This window comes from Microtus oregoni, unplaced genomic scaffold (assembly GCF_018167655.1).
Source record: "Microtus oregoni isolate MIOR12 unplaced genomic scaffold, Mior012 000002F_ref0000024, whole genome shotgun sequence".
In the NCBI taxonomy this organism is placed as follows: domain Eukaryota; kingdom Metazoa; phylum Chordata; class Mammalia; order Rodentia; family Cricetidae; genus Microtus; species Microtus oregoni.
The window spans coordinates 68,472,773-68,490,985 of record NW_024543061.1 but is presented as its reverse complement, the minus strand read 5'-3'; the positions used below and the strand labels follow the sequence as shown (position 1 = coordinate 68,490,985).

Here is an 18,213-nt window from a genome sequence, read left to right as displayed (position 1 = left end):
GAAGACCCCAGCTGATCTACTGGGAGCTCACCAAGGCCAGCTGGACTGTGACTGAAAAAGCATGGGTTAAAACTGGACTCTCTGAACATGGCGAACAATGAGGGCTGATGAGAAGCCAAGGACAATGGCACAGGGTTTTGATCCTACGCAATGTGCTGGCTTTGTGGGAGCCTAGCCAGTTTGGATGTTCACCTTCCTAGAAATGGACGGAGGGGGGAGGACCTAGGACTTACCACAGGGCAGGGAACCCTGACTGGTCTTTGGACTGGAGAGGGAGGGGGAGAGGAGTGGGAGGAGGGGGAGAAGGGTGAGAGGAGGGAGGGAGGGGGAGGGAAATGGGAGGCTGGGAGGAGGTGGAAACTTGTTTTTTTTTCTTTCTTTTCTCAATGAAAAAATAAATAAATAAATTTAAAAAAAAAAGAAGACCCCAGAGCTACTAAAGTGGAATCTTTGCTTTGCTGGGATGCTATATGCTGGTCAGCTGGTGATGGAAGAAGGTCATTGGCTAATAAAGGAACTGCCTTGGCCCATTTTATTGGTTAGGACATAGGTAGGTGGAGTAAACAGAACAAAACGCTGGGAGGAAGAGGAAGTGAGGTCAGACTCGACTGCTCTCCTCTTGGGAGCAGACGCCTGAGAGAGACGCCATGTCCGGCTCCTATTACTACAGATTGGCAGCCAGACATATGGACAGCCGAAACCCACTTAAAAAAACCTGAGAAGGCTTAAAAATAAGGGAGAGAGAGTTTAACACAGATTTTTGCTGTTTGTTGGTGTTGTGCTGTAGAGAGATTTCCTGATTCGGCAACAGTAGCAGAAAAAACGCTGTGTCATTTTAAAGCGCGACTTCCTGGGGCTGTGCCGGCATTGCGATCTCTGTCTGGCTCCTGCAGGAGACAGAGCTTTTGAATAGAGCATTTGGAGTAAAGTGCTACGATTTGTTTGATGGCAACTAGACTCGCTGTGTTCTCGGGTCTGCTCTGCTTGTTAGAGGCAAGCATGCACTTTCATCTAAGAGAGGCTTCCTGACTCAGATTTAGCTGCAAAGCCTGCAGCTCATTAAGAGGTCCTGCCACGAAACACTTAAACGGTGTTGACGAAAAGCTGAACGCATGCTTTTCGGTTTTCAGCCATAGCAGGAAAAAAGCTGCGCCATTTAAAAATGCCGGCTTTCTGGGCTGTCCTGCCAGGGCAAACTCTGACTCTTTTACACAGGCAGTTTGTGCGGTTTGCAAGCACAGGCTGCTGAAGCTCGCTTGCTGGCTACAGCCAGTACCTCAGCCATGAGGCTGGAAAACTAAGGAATGGGCTGGATCCAGCCGGCAAAGCCACGCCTTTAATCCTACTGATATTACTTGGTAAATTAAAGACTCGTGTGGTCAGAAAAAGAGAGATATACAGTAAAGAGAGATTCAAAGACAGAGAAAATTTCTGAATGGTTTAAAGTGTGTTAAAAATATATGCAGACTAAAAGTTGAAGTTCTTAAAGTAAAAAGCAAAAAAAGGAAGAGAGTTGTTGTGTGTGGTAGCACACGCCTTTAATCCCAGTGCCTAGAAGGCAGAGACAAACAGATCTCTGTGAGTTCAAGGTGTAGTAGCTTACGCCTTCAATCCCAATGCCTGGGAGGCAGAGACAGGCCTATCTCTGAGAGTTCAAAGACAGCCTGGTCTACAGAGTTACTTCAGGTCAAAGATACAGAACCTGTCTCAAAAAGCAAAAAGTTAAAAGTAAAAATAAATGAAATAGAGGTTAAAACAAAGCTGTACAAAGATGGAAAATACACAGAGAATCTTGATACTGTATGCTATTATGCTCTCTTTGAATTATTTGAATGCTGAGGAAGGAGCAACAGCTGCTAAAAGATATTTATTTATAAATGCTGCTGAACTAATCCAACATAGATATTTTGAATTTGGATCTAAGGATATGATACTTTGGAAAGGAGTTTCTTATTTTGTTTTCACAGAGGATGAGACGCTGTTCATTTCTTCTATTCTGATTTGGTATGATGGACCACGCCCTCCTGAAGTGTTGTTGTGAACATCTTCAGAAAATTTCTTCGCTCAACTGCCAACTGAGATGAAACTAGCACACAGGTTATACCATGAAAGACCTAATTAACAACGCCCCTATTCAGCAGGAAGCAGTTTGGAGAGAAAAAACTGCGCCCATGTTCCCAAATATGGTCTATAAACATCCTTTTACATTTAAAGGGGGATATGATATAGATATGAATAATTTACATTAGTATAGATTTTGCTTTATTGATAGAGATTTAAGGTCAATTTTGTTATATGTATAAGTGTTTCTGATTTTGATTAAGGTATTGTGATTGTGTAGTTCATTTAAATATGTACTGTATAATTAAGAAATATAGGTTGTTAATGGATAATCATCGATAATAGTAAAGCTTGTAGTCATGTTAGTTAGATTTTCTAGATATATAGAGATATATTTTAGATAGACATTCTTCTTGTCTTTCAAAGATTACAGAATAGGACATTTAATGTTTTAATAACTGAGGACTTTTCATGACAATGAGACACTCTGCTCCTCGCAGCACCAATGTACTTCAAGAGGAAGATGGGCATCGAAGAGGCACCTTATGGAGTTTGATAGCCATTTGGGCAAAAAACTGCTCTTGCCTGGACTATTGCATAAACTGGACACAGAGAACCCACAGAGAGAGGACTAGTGAACTTGCCTAAGGTGAGATGTTCTTTCGGGGTTCCTGATTCATTTTGAAAGAGTCTGCGAGACATTCTGCAGGACACAACAGATAGTGACTGAACTGACTTTGAATTTTCCTGCTTTATGGAAATGTCTGCTGGATACCATGGGCCTGAAGGCTAAAGATGGATGCCCCAACGGTACAGAGGAACTTTGGATAACTGTCCAGGCAGCAAGATGTCTCTGTCATTTCTAGAGTTTTAAAAGTTGCTTTTTTTCTTGTTTGCTTAGGTAGTATTGTATCTTTCTGGAGTCTTTGATGGAGTTAAAAATAATTAGTTATAGTTTTCCTTAGTTATGATAAAGATTATTGTAACTTTTACTTGATAACTGTTTTTGTTATATGTAATTTTGCTATGTTAAAGTTAAAGCTTTTTTTTTCGTTTAAACCGAAAAAGGGGAAATGATGGAGGAAGGTCATTGGCTAATAAAGGAACTGCCTTGGCCCATTTTATTGGTTAGGACATAGGTAGGTGGAGTAAACAGAACAAAACGCTGGGAGGAAGAGGAAGTGAGGTCAGACTCGACCGCTCTCCTCTCGGGAGCAGACGCCTGAGAGAGAAGCCATGCTCCTGGCTCCTGGGCAGACGCACACTATGAAGCTCCGACCCAGGATGGACATAGGCTAGAATCTTCCCGGTAAGAGCACCTAGGGGCACAACACAGATGATTAGAAATGGGCTAAATTAATATGTGAGAATTAGCCTAGAAGAGAATGGGCCAAGCAGTGTTTAAATGAATACAGTTTGTGTGTTGTTATTTCGGACATAAACTAGCCGTGCGGGTGGCTGGGGTGCTGGGGACGCAGCCCCGCCACTCCTATTACTACAAGCTGGAGCTGAGAATTTAGCAGTGAGTAAGAAGAGACTGGAATCACTGAGGTGAAATCTCCTGGGAAGTTTTTCCTGAAAACATACAGAAACTGTGTTTTAGACTTGCCCAAGGCTGTACCAAAAGCTGGCAACTTACCTTGGTAGTGTAAGTGTCACCCAGGTGGTATGGGTTTTGAAGGCACAAAGGGGTCATGGAAAGTAGTCGAGTGTTGGCACTCAGAGAGGCCAGGAGAGGCCACTGGTAAAGGTGCAGCAACAGCCATATTTCAAGGCCTAGGATTGAAGGCAGGGGTCATGCAGAGAAGTTGAAGCTTGGCGCCGTGAAGAGAGCCTATGAGAACATCCTGGTGAAAGTGCAGCCCAGTTGCAGTAGAAGACCCCATTTTGTAGATGTCAGTGCATTGGGCTGACTGCCGAGGAGAGCTGAGGTATGGAATATAGGCCTGAGCCTGGGACACAAGCTGCGTGTACTGTAGAGGAACAATCCATAGAAGTGCTCAAACCCTATGGAGGAGACCAGACGGTTGTGAGCAAAGCCGAGACATTCAATAATTTGTTATTTACACTGTTGGGAGTTGGATTTTCCTCTGATCTGATTGTGACAATATCCTGGTTCTTCCTTCTTGAAGTAAAAAAGTGTTTAACTTAATTTTGATGCTATAGATTCCCACAATTTAGAGGCTTTGAATTTAAAAAGCGACTTTAAGGAAATCTCTTTTCTTCTTCTTCACTTGATATGAGAGTGTCTGACTTGGCATGTGTATGTAGTCCTGCTCTAAGGCTCTAAGCCTGGAAATCCTTGGAGGAGTCAGCACATCCCACAGACCCGTGTCCTCCTCTCTCTGTAGCTCTGACAGACGAAGTCCTTCCACTGGTGAATGATGTCACATCCACGTGGACCTTCAGGACAGGGCTGAGCAGCACGTGGGGCTCCCTCCTCACTGCTCTTCCTGTTGTGTCAGTTACGCGTGTTTCCCACAGTCTTGTCCTCACTTTCATATCTCACAGTTTCCTTCACAGCATGGATGCTTCCAGAGGATTTTAGAGCTTCAATTCATCTCAACTGTAACTATGAAGTTCACATGTTAATATTTATTTTTACAGCACAGCTTAATACACTGTATATCTAATTGCTGATAACTTGTGGAAAATGGTCACTTAAATTTCAATTGAGAAAAAATTTCACTCACCCTGAGCTTCCCCTTAGATAAGAGCTCAAAATAGATGGTTACTGTAATCAAAACAAGAAGTGTCCTTTGAGTTTGGTTTTAAAAAAAAGAGAGAGAGACCACATGCTAGACCTTCTTAACACAGGAGCATGTGATGGGAACAGACACAGAGACCCACAGTCAAAGGTTGGGGGAGTACAGGAACCCACAGGATATGGGGAAGAAGGATTGTAGGGGCAGAGGGGTCAAGGAGACCAGGAGTCAACTAGCAGGTCTCACGGGGGTACACAGAAACTGAGTCAGGGAGCTTGCATGGGTCTGCACTAGGCCCTCTGGATACATGCTGTAGTGTTCACCTTGGGGTTTCTGGGGGACTCAAAACAGTGGGAGTTGAGGGCATATCTAACTCTTTTTCCCCACTGTGGGACAACTTTCCTCCTGCTGGGCTGCCTCATTAAGGTTTGATGTGGGGGATTATGACTGCTCTTAATACATGTTGTTATCCTGCCTTCATTGATATCCCTGGGAATGTGCTCTTTTCTGAAGGAAAATGAAGCCAGGGAGAGAGGAGGCTGGGGCAGGGAGAGACTGGGAAGAGGGGAGGAAGGGAACTCTTCAGTCAGGATCTATTGTATGAGAAAAGAATGAAGAAAAAGAGAAAAAAGATAACAGTGTGTAAGCTGTGTGAGCAGAACAGACACCTAGGTCAAAACTACCTAGAAACCCTCAGAGGCAAGTGTGAGTGGGTGTGGACACACACATCAGAGCATTCATTCATAGGGCACTTCCCTTTGATCATTTCACTTACAGAAGTAGGAGTTTGTCGCTGTTCACCAGTTCAGTGTCACATCTCCCATTCGCAATGGACACACCAAGGGTCTGCTCCAAGGTAGAAGACCCCACTCCAGGGCCTCTGTGTGCATCGCCTCCATCTCGTCCCCCAGGTCAGTAGCTTTATTTCTCCTTCTGGCATTTGAATATCTTCCAGAGTTATGGTTTCCTCTTACAGTTTTATTGTTGCTTTGAAGGTGAGCAGCTGTCTGTCCATGCTGAAGAGATAGCTTTAGAGCTATCTCTTCATAGCTTTAGAGATAAGAAGCTCATGCACTCCCTTCTAGTCAGTTAATGTGAGACATGGCAGCCCTTCTTTCCAGCTTCCGTCACAAGACCCTGAAGAAGGGATGCTTTGCATCTACAAGGAAAGCGATGCTTCTAGCAGAGAGACTCTATAAAGCATCTTGCCTGGTCCAAACTTCTACAGAACAAACACAAAGACTCAGTTCCACAGCATCCTAGCACTGAGCACTGGTGGAATCAGCACCCTGTCTCCCGAGGATGTGAAATCTAAGGGAAAGAAATGGGAACTAATGTGGAAAACTGAAGTGAGACAAATATGAAGGATATGATGATTTAGGGGAATGGGCAATAAGAGACAGACACTGAGGCAGAATTAAGTCTAAAATGGCCATGGTATAGTATGAGATTCTGTGATGTAAGTGAGCTTCCTTATAGAGTACCACAATGCATTAAATTTAATCTTTCTATATTGTGCCAAGAATGTGAATAACAACTTTTTAAGAATGCTTGTCAGGAACTATTAAATTAGCAGATTTTTTAATCAGAAAAAGATCTTTGAGTCAGCAAATGAGCTTCATTATAATCTGTACAGGGGTCAGGGAAAATTGGGGGATTTTGGCAACTATACAAAAGATTTGACAGAGCTAGTTCTTTGTGGTAGGCACAAGAAAGTCTTTGTTTTCTCTGTTTATACCTGTAAAAGTGGAAGGGACTTAAAGAGCTTAAGGGTTGGGGTTTGATTTCCCACTGAATCCAGTCAGCCCTGCCAGCATGTGCATGGGTGAAGGCCATGTCCTGGAGCATAGGTGACCTCTTAGGGACTGTATCCTGGAAGAAAACTGACTCCCCCACTCCTAGCCTCCATCAGCTGTCAATATGTTCCCCGGCTGGGGTGGAACGTCACGCCCAACTCCCCCACAATCTTTTGTCAGACTTGAGTTTTGAAGGTCTTGTGCAGGCCATCACAAACGGTGCGAGTTCATCTCTGCAACTGCACTGTTATGTCCAGAATTCGATTTTTCCTTGTAGTTATCCAGCACTTCTGGTTCGGCAGTCATTCTGCCCCCTTTTGTGATAATGCCTGAGCCTTGGTTGGGAATGGGATGGAATGCAGATGTTCCACATAAGGTGGAGGACTTCTTAGTTTTTTACTCTCTACATACTGAAACTTGTGGCTGGTGCACACTTAGAATCCTGTTGTTCTGCTTCTTCCTTGGGTGGCTGGCTACATTGTACATTGGTGCATGGGGGAAAAAAACAGAAGTGGAGAATAAGATTTGAATGGCTGTCTGTACAACAGAGATAGTCCTTGAGGAGATGACTTTGACGAATCAGCTCAGCTTTATTCCAGAGTATAGGAAATATATAGGATTGGGGAGTCTGGGGACAAACCCTAATTTGTATTAGGCAGCACGCTCCTATCATAAGGCTTCATATGTGGCAGCAGGGTCCTATAGCAATGTTCCTGTACAAGTCTAAGTTACCTTAAGAGCAACAGGAGAAAGGCTTCTAGCAGGAAACTGTGCCAAGGGTCATGCTGAAGATAAATCAGACTTCTAGGCTTGGAGACAGCTTTCTTAGTAGGACAGTCCTCCCAGCCAAGAGACTTCCTCCAGCTAGGGGAAGGTAGAGAGCAGGAAATCTCAGTGGACGGAGAGGGATTCCTCCATGTTTCAGAGCTTAGAGAAAGCTGCCAGGCTATGGTAGACTGCAGCATCTGACTGCAGCGCCACCCAACAGATTCCCATCACTCGGGATGTGGAAGCAGCAGAGTGAGGAGCTCAAGTTCATCTTCAGCCACACAGAGAGTTAGAGGTCAGCCTGGACCAATGGACAACTATCTCTCAGAAGCAGAACAGACCACAGCAAAAGCAATTATCAATGTATGATATCTAAGGGAAGTGCACTGTGAAGGCAACATGCACACAGTGTTGTATGGTTTTAGTTTGCAGGTTTGTGCATGTGCTTGTGTGTGTAGTGTGGTATTAGCCACACTTCCAGATCATCTGTCCATTAGGGGGCTTTAGAACTCAGCCAGTAGGGGGAACTACCTCAATTGAAATCCTGAAAGTATGGTGTGGACTCATGAGATACCTTTCCTTGGATGCCATAACTTTAATCCAAATTGGAGAAGAACATTGTAGACCTCAGTGCAGCAGACGCCATGTTCAGCAATGGAATCACATGCTGTAGCATCAAAAGTCACAATGACCACAAAAGTGATCATCTAACATGTGTCTTGGATAAAAGAAAGTGCTCCTTAGAGACTCATTGACTCCATTCCCACAACAGAATGTGCTGTTTGATTTGCAGCGCTCAGTGGTTTTCAACACATCTTCACATCTACCAAGTCTGAGTCACTCAATGAGTCTTTATGCAGAGTACATGCATGAGCATTCATTTTCCTTCCTAAGTTATCAAAGCAAACAGCTGAACATAATGAAGAATTCAACTCATGGAATTTTGCTTTACATTGGCAGAGAAACATTCACAACCACAGCCCACCCTCTACTTGAATCCAGTTGTCCACGTTAATCCAAACCACCTTTAACTTTCATCCCAGATGTACTCAACTGACATAAGCTAGTAACCAGGTGTTTAACTTCACAGATGCCTGCCGGTGCCCACGTTCCCACAGGTTGGCTCTGAAACTCAGTTGTGCTGGGCTCATCCTTCTTCTCTTGACCGTGATTGGACTGAGTGTTTTAGGTAAGTGAGGCAAGAGCTTTTGTTTCAGAATTGTTCCTCTAGATATCAGGTCGTCTTCATGTGCTTTGACCCCTTAAGCTGGGGGATGGTCAATGACATGAATAGTTACAGGACAATGTCCCATGTGCAGTGCAGAAACTTCCCATTCCTGTGCTTCGGAATTTTCACTAGGGCCATGAGGGGCTATTACACATGAAGGGCTCTCTAGAAGAACCATGCATGGCAAACATGGCACTTGCAGGTTTTGCCCTTTTCCCTTTCCTCTCTCTGAACTTCTAGATTACACTCATAAACTAGTCCCCAAGTCCAGTGCATTCCTCTATTTGGCCATGGAATACTCTTGAGGCTGAGCACCAAGATACAATTTTCAAAACATCAATGTCCAGCAATCAAACTTAATTCTTTGGCTACAACGTTTAACCTGTCCACTCAGGACTTACAACTCATCCTAGCACAGACTTCTCCTTTTCTCCTCAACAACCCAGTCCTGCAAAACACCTGCTGCGGTCTATGCCAGATCAAGAGGCAGCCCCTCCCCACTCCCTTCAGTTTAATAAATCTCTTTTGTGTTGAAAGTTTGGTGTCTGTGTTATGTTTTAGCTGACTCCAAGCACCCAAAAACACATGTCCGCCAAGAACCTAAAAAACAAAAACAAAAGAAAACAAGTCATAATTGTGACATAAACAACAATGTAGATAGAAAGCTAAAAGGCTCAAGTGTTTAATTTATTAATTGGCTTCTGAACTCCAGTGGGAATGAGCTGCCTTCCTTGGAGACAGTGTGATAATACTCATTTTAAAGATGGGAATTCAGACATTATTTTGGTAATTTATGAGTTTCTTTAAAGTCATTAGATGATATGTGGTCTGAAATCACATGTTCTATGATTTTCTTGTTTGTTTACACATTCTGTCTCCAAACTAGTTCCTCAGTGGCTGATATTTTACCCTCAGTCTTATGGTCAGCTTTGCTGAAATTACTCAATTTCCTGAAGTGGGAAGAAAAACACCCATTCCACCATTCTCTTCAGTATTTAATCCTCTCTATTTGTTTTCTTCTTTGCTAGTGCGAGTCTTAATACAAAAGCCATCAATAGAAAAATGCAGAGTGGATATTCCAAGGATTGTGGCTAGCTCAACAGGTAATCATTGACCAAGGTTTCTGTCTCAAAGAAACACAAATAGGTCTACATTAATCATAAACTAGTTGGCCTATTAGCTCAGGCTTTTTATTAATTAATTCTTACATCTTAACCCATAATTCTAGTCTGTGTTGGGCATGTGGTTTGGTACCACAGGCATTCTCATCTGTGTCTTCTATGTCTGGGTGATGACTGTAGACTGAATTCTTTCCTCTTCCCAGAATTCTACTATTCTCATTGCTCCCACTCTACTTCCTGCTTGGTTGCCCCGCCTCTACTTCCTGCCTGGTTACTGGCCAATCAGCACTTAATTAAACAAGTACAAGAAGCAAATCTTTACAGGGTAAAACCATTGTTCCACAGCATATAATTATTGCAGCTTGATTTTCCCAAGAATAACAGTTGACATTTGCTATTTACCAGGGCTTACGTGAGCAGAGGCTGCAAACTCTCACCCACGAAGACAGCACCATGGTCTTATGTTAGAAAAAAATGCAGTATAGAAACATATCGAGGTCTCATGACTGGTAGTTGATAGTGCTGGGAACTTCTTTGAAACAATGCAACCTTGACGCCTGAGATATTAATCACTTTGTCATGCTGCCTCCAACGCTATCACATCACACTAGACCAATAACTTTAAAAATATCCTAATAGAATATTTGTTGAAACAAATGTGTTAATGTTAGCTCTGTCTAGTTGATTGATAGAAAAAAATGAATTCCTTGTTGTTTTCATTTCTTTTCATCATAACAATAATCTCTTCGCAGCACGTTACTAAAAGTGTGTGTTAACAAAACAACTACTGTGTGTGCAGCAGGGTAAAAATTTATCCTGTCTGCTCCTCACTTCAGAGAGTCCAGTTCAGCTAACGTGCCCCAATGACTGGATGCCATACCGAAATAAATGCCTACAGTTTTCTCAAGAGACCAGTGTTTGGAAGGAAGGTCTATCTGTCTGCACTAGAAAAGGAGCCACGTTGCTGCTCATTCAAGACCAAGAAGAACTGGTAAGTTGTTCTATAAAACAGAGTCGTGAACACATTTCTGAAGCTGTACCAACGTCTCTAAACTTAACAGCTCTTCCATGCAAAGACAGTGGAGACTTTACATTATGGGAGCTTATAGTCTGAGAGACTAAAGGGACATGTGAGCCAGTAACTGCATATGTAAGGTGAGTGTCCTAGGATCGTAAATGCTGGGCACAGATTCCTCAATGGATGAAGAATAAACTGTGCTGAGGACTCAGGACGGACACAGGTGACACTTGACCTAGGTGTCGGGAGGCTGTGGAATACAAGTCACAGCACACAGGCTCAGATTAAGTTCTCTTCTCTGCTTTGATTGTAGAGATTCATAAAGGACTCGATGAAGGAAAAAGGCAAATCATTTTGGATTGGACTAAGTTACTCCATGTCAGAGAAGCACTGGAGATGGATAAACGGCTCCACTTTAAGCTCTGATGTGTGAGTATTGGCGGAGCTCACTTGAATATTCATTTCAGGTCATCTCAGGGCTCTAATAACGATACTAAAGATTAAAGATATTCAGAAGGGTTTGAAAATATGATTCCAAAGGTGACTTAAAATTTTCATGTATAAAAAGATTCTAGCCTTTTATAAGGTCAAGTGTGTATGTATGTATACAATGGACTTCTAAGGCTAAGGACTAAACTAACTTCTTAGGAAAGAAAATGCATTTTTCATATGTTAAATGTTTTCATAAACAATTTTTTTCTTTTTTATTGGTTTTTATTGAGCTCTACTTTTTTCTCTGCTCCCCTCCCTTTCTCTTCCCTTTCCTTCAGACCTATCCCAAGGTCTGCATGCTCCTAATTAACTCAGAAGATCTTGTCTTTTTCTACTGACTATTTAGATTAGATCTATGTATGTCTCTCTTAGGGTCCTCATTTTCGTCTAGGTTAACTGGGATTGTGATTTGTGAGGTGGTTTTCTTTGCTTTGTATTTAAAAACAACTTATGAGTGAGTACATGTGGTAATTGTCTTTCTGGGTCTGGGTTACTCCACTCTAAATGATGTTTTCTAGCTCCATCCATTTGCCTGCAAAATTCAAGATGTTATTTTTTTTTCTGCTGTGTAGTAAACATAGTACTCTCAACAAAGGATTATAAAATTCCTGAAAGGTACTTAAATAAATGTTCAACATCCTTAGTCATAAAAGTAATGCAGATCAAAACAACTCTGAGATTCCATCTTACACCTGTAAGAATGCCCAAGATCAAAAACACTGACGACAGCTTATGCTGGAAAGGTTGTGGGGTAAAGGGAACACTTCTGCATTGCTTGTGGGAATGCAAGTTGGCATAGCCCCTTTGGATGTCAGTGTGGCAATATCTCAGGAAATTAGGAAACAACCTTCCTCAGGACCCAGTAATATCACTTTTGGGTATATATACAAAGGATGCTCAATCGTGCCACAAGGACATGTGCTCAACTATGTTCATAGCATCATTGTTTGCCATAGCCGGAACCTGGAAACAACCTAAATGCCCCTCGACCGAAGAATGGATAAGGAAAATATAGTACAGTTACCCAATGAGAATGCCTTTTAAAATGCCTACTTAGAGCCTGTAGGCAGAAGGAATTTTGCTCTTGTCACTCTAATATTTCTTATATTTTTCAAAGAATTTCTTAAGTGGTCCTTTCCATGCTAAGGTGAAATGAGCCATAGTGTACAGCGAGGCCAGTAGCTCAGGTCACAGCCAGCAGAGGAAGAGTGAGTGGGGAAGGGAAGGCAGTGTCAGCAGGGAGCTTTGTCAGCTGAGAGAAATGACTTCATTGTCACAGGCTGCAGTGTAGCTTGGCTGAGTTGTGAAAGCTACAATTATTTGAGGAGCTGTGATGAAAACAGACTTTAGTCAAGATAAACAAGAAAGGAAAATCATTTTGGTTCACAGTTCAGGGGTCTCAAGTCCTCTTCATCTTGCTGCATTGCTGCTGGTCCTGTGGCAGTGCAGAAAGGTTGTATAAATTCAGGCAAAGTTGCTCACCTCAAGGTGGGCAGGATGGAGAGATGGCAAGCCCCAGGGTGGGATGAGAAGCAGAGATTTGCCATCAAAGGCTGCTTCCCACCATGACCTACATCTTTCTGGGAGCCTCATTTTGTTGGGTGGGATCTCAGCAATGGGTTAATTGTTGATGGAGTTATTGCTCCCATGATCCAGTCACCTCTTAACACTGTGACAGCTATCCTTCACATCCTCTTGGGTTACTGAATATCAAAAGTATATTTGTGTGTTGTGGCTCACAAAGAAGCCATTAGCTCTTTGGTGTCTTCTCACTTTCTTATTGTTGAGATTATCAAGGTAACTCTGCAATGAGAGACCTGACATTTCAGAGCTAAACTCTAGATTTTAGCATAATTCGTGAATTTTTGTATAATAAGAACAGAATATTTATTCCTTTTATAAGCAAAATATGTAGTATTCAGTCAAATTCCTATACACTGCTTTCTATGAGGTCTTCAGAAGGGATATTGAGAGCTGTTTATTAATCTTGCTTGAATAAACAAACAAATCTTACAAGAAAATGTACTTCTTGTTATTCAGAACACATGAGATTGAAATGTAAAATGCTAATTTAGATTTACTTAAAATGTAATGAAAATTTGTTAAGTATAGAAATTGAGTAGAGTAGAGAAATGTATGTAAAGTATATAGATTAAATTCAGCTGATTTGTAGTTTTACTCTGAGGACAAAATGTCTCTGTGATTAGACTAAAGGGACTGAGAAGCCTGGAGGCTGCTGTGCTCAGTAGGAAGTGTCAGTCAAGCAAGCCCTGCCTTTGCTTTAACTCTCTGACCCTGGCTTCAGGTAAGGGAAAGGGAGAGAGTAACAGTTTCCCACACAGGGTTATTTGGGGATTAATAAGGAATGTCAGAGAACTCTCCAGGAGTCCAGTAGGAGAAGGCCTGGGAGGCCTTAAAGGGATTGTGAAAGGAAGTCCTTGACTACACAGATCAGCCACAGGGAAATGATGCTGAGAACTGAAGACAGATCCTGAGGGTGGAAGAATCCAAGGAAATCGTGGCTGGATTGCAGGCTGACCACTAGGACGGCATCAGATTCACATCTCAAGCTCAAGGGCTCCACTAAGAACTAAACAAAGGAAGGACACCCGTGAGGAGCCCGGCCACTGTCAGATGCCACCTTCTTCTAAGACCTTTGAGTGTGCTTAGAACTCCACTCTCCCTTACTGTAAACCCTGATACTGTGTGTTAGCGCTTAAATTCTAGTTGTGTTCCTTCCAGAATGGGGCCATGGGAGCCATGAACATTTGAAACTGAAAGACTTTGAGGCACCTTAGCATTACTGCACCTCCCTTCCTGGGATCCAGGCCCTTAGCATTACTGCACCCCCCTTCCTGGGAACCAGGACCCTGGTAACCAACCACGCGTGCACTGGAGCTTTGAGTACTTTCCATCCCCATTGTAGTCTTTCTTCAATAGACCCAGACCCTGGAACTGGGGTGAGACGACCTGCAGGTGTTCCTCCTTGTAATCGCCATAACATTGATCAAGTAGAGTTAGCTGACCATTGAATGAACTAGTCAAAATAGTTGACAAATGATTTTTGGACTTTCCCTTTGATTCTGTATTAACCCCTCCCTGATTCTGTGGTTTTTCCTTTAAAATAGCTTGTAATAGACAAAGCAGGTGTCCTTCTCCTCTCGAGGCTGAGGGACCTCTGCCGTGGCAGAATAAAAATTCCTCTTGCTATTGCATCAACCGTGCTGATAGTGTCTCTTGGGGTGACCTCCTCCTTGGTGGGGCTTTAGGGCCCAAAAAATCATGTGTTAATCAAATACTGGCCCACCTAAGGGAGGAGAATGAAAGGAATCATGACTATGAGTCTCATGAACTGAGCCTCTTTCCCTCCCTGCATCTAGTTCTGTGATCTAGACCCTGTGAGCTCACTCTGTATACTGGATATATTCATTGAGCACCTACTGTGTGTAACTGTTGTCACCCATCATGTATATCATAATCCTTTCACAATCATTAGCTAGTTAACTTCATATGTATATGTATCTGTGTATTATATACATGTACATATGTGTGTATATGTGTGTGTACATGTACATATAACTCCGTGCTCTTTGATAATAATCTATTGGGATTGATTTATTCATTTTTGTTTATGTAAATGAGTGTTTGCCTGGCTTGCATGTTTGTATGTGGACCACATGAATGCCTGTGTCCATGGAATTCAGAAGAGGGTACCAGATTTCTTGGTACTGGAGTTACAGATACTCTAAGCTGCCATGTGGGTGCTGGGAACTGAACTCAAGTTCTTTGCAAGAGCAGCCAGGACTCTCAACCACTGAGCCAAATCTCCAGTTCCCAACCCTGTGTATTAAATAAAACTGACACTCAAAAAATATTCTGTTCTTTTGATGTGTTAGTTGTGGAATGAGGAGATTACATGATGTGTTAGTAATGGAAGGAGGAGTTCACATGACATGTTAGTAGTGAATGATGAGATCACATGACATGTTAGTAGTGGAATGATGAGATCACATGACATGTTAGTAGTGGAATGAAAATGTCACATGACATGTTAGGAGTGAAAAGAGGCGGTCACATGACATATTAGTAGTGGAATGAAGAGGTCTCTATCCCTCAAACTGTCTCTGATTTATGCATCTTTATGAACACTGTTGCTGGAAGGTTTCTTTGCCAGTAAAGAAACAACAGGTTTTAGAACAGCTCTGCCTTCAGTGTTTATAACATTATGTTTGTACTTAGTACACTTAACAACTGTGCGTTCTACTGTTTCCTTTAAATTCCATAGGAGAGCAATGACAAGACATTTATGTGAAAATCCTAAACACTCATAGTGGCTGTTCTCTTCCTCCTCAGACTGAACATCATAGGTGACTCTAAACTAAACAGCTGTGTCACTGTCTCAAAGGACAAAGTGGTTTCTGAGAAGTGTGCTGCAGACAACAAGTGGATCTGCCAGAGGGAACCAAAATGAGTCCCTGAAACCAGGTGCAATGACTCCTGACTGGGAATCCCATCTCAATTACTCTATCATACAGATCTCTGCACTCCTTCTGTCTAGAATGTTGGCTCAAATATTGCACAGTTGGTGACACAAAGCATGGACTCTAAAACCACTGTGACTCCTACAGATGCCCGTGTTCTGAGTCTTTGTTCTGAAGAGAGGATAGAGACACTGATGTGCCATTTCAGAGAAGTGCTCTGTGGACAGGAGCCCAGACAGCTGAGGAGCACTGGGTTCTAATCCTGGAGTCTGTGACCCTCACTCTCTGTGTCTGAGGTCATCTGCAAACAGCACAGATGACCATTTGCAAAATCATTGTTAAAAGCTTTTAATGTGGGGACTGATGCCACATGCCTGTGTTAACAGCACTGGGAAGGCTGAGTCAGGAGGATAGCCAGTTCAAGGCCAGCCTGGGTGTGGTGAATGAAATGAGGAATGTCCTCCACAGCCTTTGGCATTTTATCACTTGGTCTCCAGTTGGTGGCACTGTTGGGGGAGGTTTAGGAGTGCCGCCCTGCTGGAGGAAGTGTCCCTGAAGGTGGCCTTGAGACTAAAAACCTCACGTGTAACTTGGTCTGCCTCGTGCTTTTGGTTCAGGATATGAGCTCTCAGCTCCTTATTCCAGGCACCATGGTTTATGCCTTCTTCCTGCCCTTATGTACTTCTGGAACCAGCAATAAACTCTTTCTACTGTAGGTCACCTTGGTCATGGTAATTTATCATAACAGCAGAAACGTAACTAATACCCTGGGGAAGACAGTGAGTTAGTCAGAACCTACTAGGCAAACCCTGCTCTTGGAATTAGAGTGAACATATTTGCCTGTGAATACAGCAAACACAGGGAACAATTAATCACCCTGGGATCTACTTCATTTTAGTTATGCACATACCTCTCTTCTGGTAATGAAATTGACACCCTCGGTTCCTCTCTTGCACAGGCTATGTCCACGCGCACACTGCTCTCTAAACAACACCCCTAAAAATATGCTAGCACCCAAGACCACCACACCCATAGAACAGCACTGCAAACCCACTTTAACCAATGGAAAAAGTTCTTCACACAAAGGCAATCAGACATTGACAGTTTCTAATCAAACATACTATTAATGTATCTGGGAACATGGGTCAGTCTGGTCTAGGGGTACATGCTCAATAAGGCAAACTGTGTTCTGAAGCAAATCAGTAGAGAGCCCCTCCTGTTTACCATGGTAATCCTAGCACAGCTGAGCACGCATGTTATTTTTTTTAAGATTTATTTATTTATTATGTACACAGTGTTCAGCCTCCATGTATGCCCTCAGGCCAGAAGGGGGCACCAGATCTCATTACAGATGGTTGTGAGCCACCATGTGGTTGCTGGGAATTGAACTCAGGACCTCTGGAAGAGCAGTCAGTGCTCTTAACCTCTGAGCCATCTCTCCAGCCCCCAGAGCACGCATGTTATTAACAACATACGCGTGTAGTTGGAATTTTCTTTGGGCTGCCAACCAGCTCCTAACAAAGACATGAAACATGGTTGATTATGAATTCTCTATCTTAGCTTGGGCACGTCCCACTACCTCCTTTAACTTAAGTTAACCTGTTTCTCTTCATCAACATCTTGCCTTGGGCCTTTTGTCTTTCTATTATTCTGTATGTCCTACTTTTCTGCCTCCTCTGTGTCTGGCTGATTGGTGGCTGGCAACTCCCTGGCACCTCTTTTCTCCCTCACCCCTGTATCCTGAATTTGTCCTCCTTGTTAGTCTCCCTGCCCAGAAGTTTCACCTATACCTCTGCCCTTGTTATTGGCCATTCAGCTTTTATTTGACCAATCAGGTGTCTTAGGCAGGCAAGGTAAAACAGCAACACATCTTAACATAATTAAACAAATATAATCCTACAAACATGCTATGGGAAGAGTTGTTGGCAAAAATAAAGAACCACCCAAATTAAGCTCCTAGTAACCAAAGTCCTCCTTCTCTTGTACCCACTAAAGGGAAGCTCAGAGCAGCAGTCAGTGCCCTAGAATACTCACTCCTGCTGCTGGAAGTCCTCTTTACTGTGTATTCTAATCTGTACTACAGCCTTGCTTTAGGTAAAGCCACTTTCCTGTGATGGAGGAAGGTCATTGGCTAATAAAGAAACCGCCTTGGCCCATTTTATAGGTTAGAACATAGGTGGGTGGAGTAAACAGAACAGAATGCTGGGAGGAAGAGGAAGTGAGCTCAGACTCGATAACTCTGCTCTCTGGAGCAGACATGATGAAGCTCCGACCCAGGATGGACGGTAGGCTAGAATCTTCCCGGTAAGCGCACCTTGGGGTGCTACACACATTATTAGAAATGGGCTAGTCCAGGTGCAAGAGTTAGCCAAGAAGAGGCTAGATATAATGGGCCAAGCAGTGTTTAAAAGAATACAGTTTGTGTGTTGTTATTTCGGGGCTTAAGCTAGCCAGGTGGCTGGGAGCCGGAGCAGCAGGAATGCCGCCCGAAGCTCCCCACAACATTCCTACTTCTTGAAAGAGGAACCAAAAACCAGCAAACA

General features: G+C 43.0%; 1 pseudogene; it reads left to right on the top strand.

Moving 5' to 3' along the window:
* The first annotated feature begins 5,537 nt into the window (after nucleotides 1-5,537).
* Nucleotides 5,538-15,690, top strand: LOC121440927 (annotated as a pseudogene).
* The last annotated feature ends 2,523 nt before the right edge of the window (nucleotides 15,691-18,213 follow it).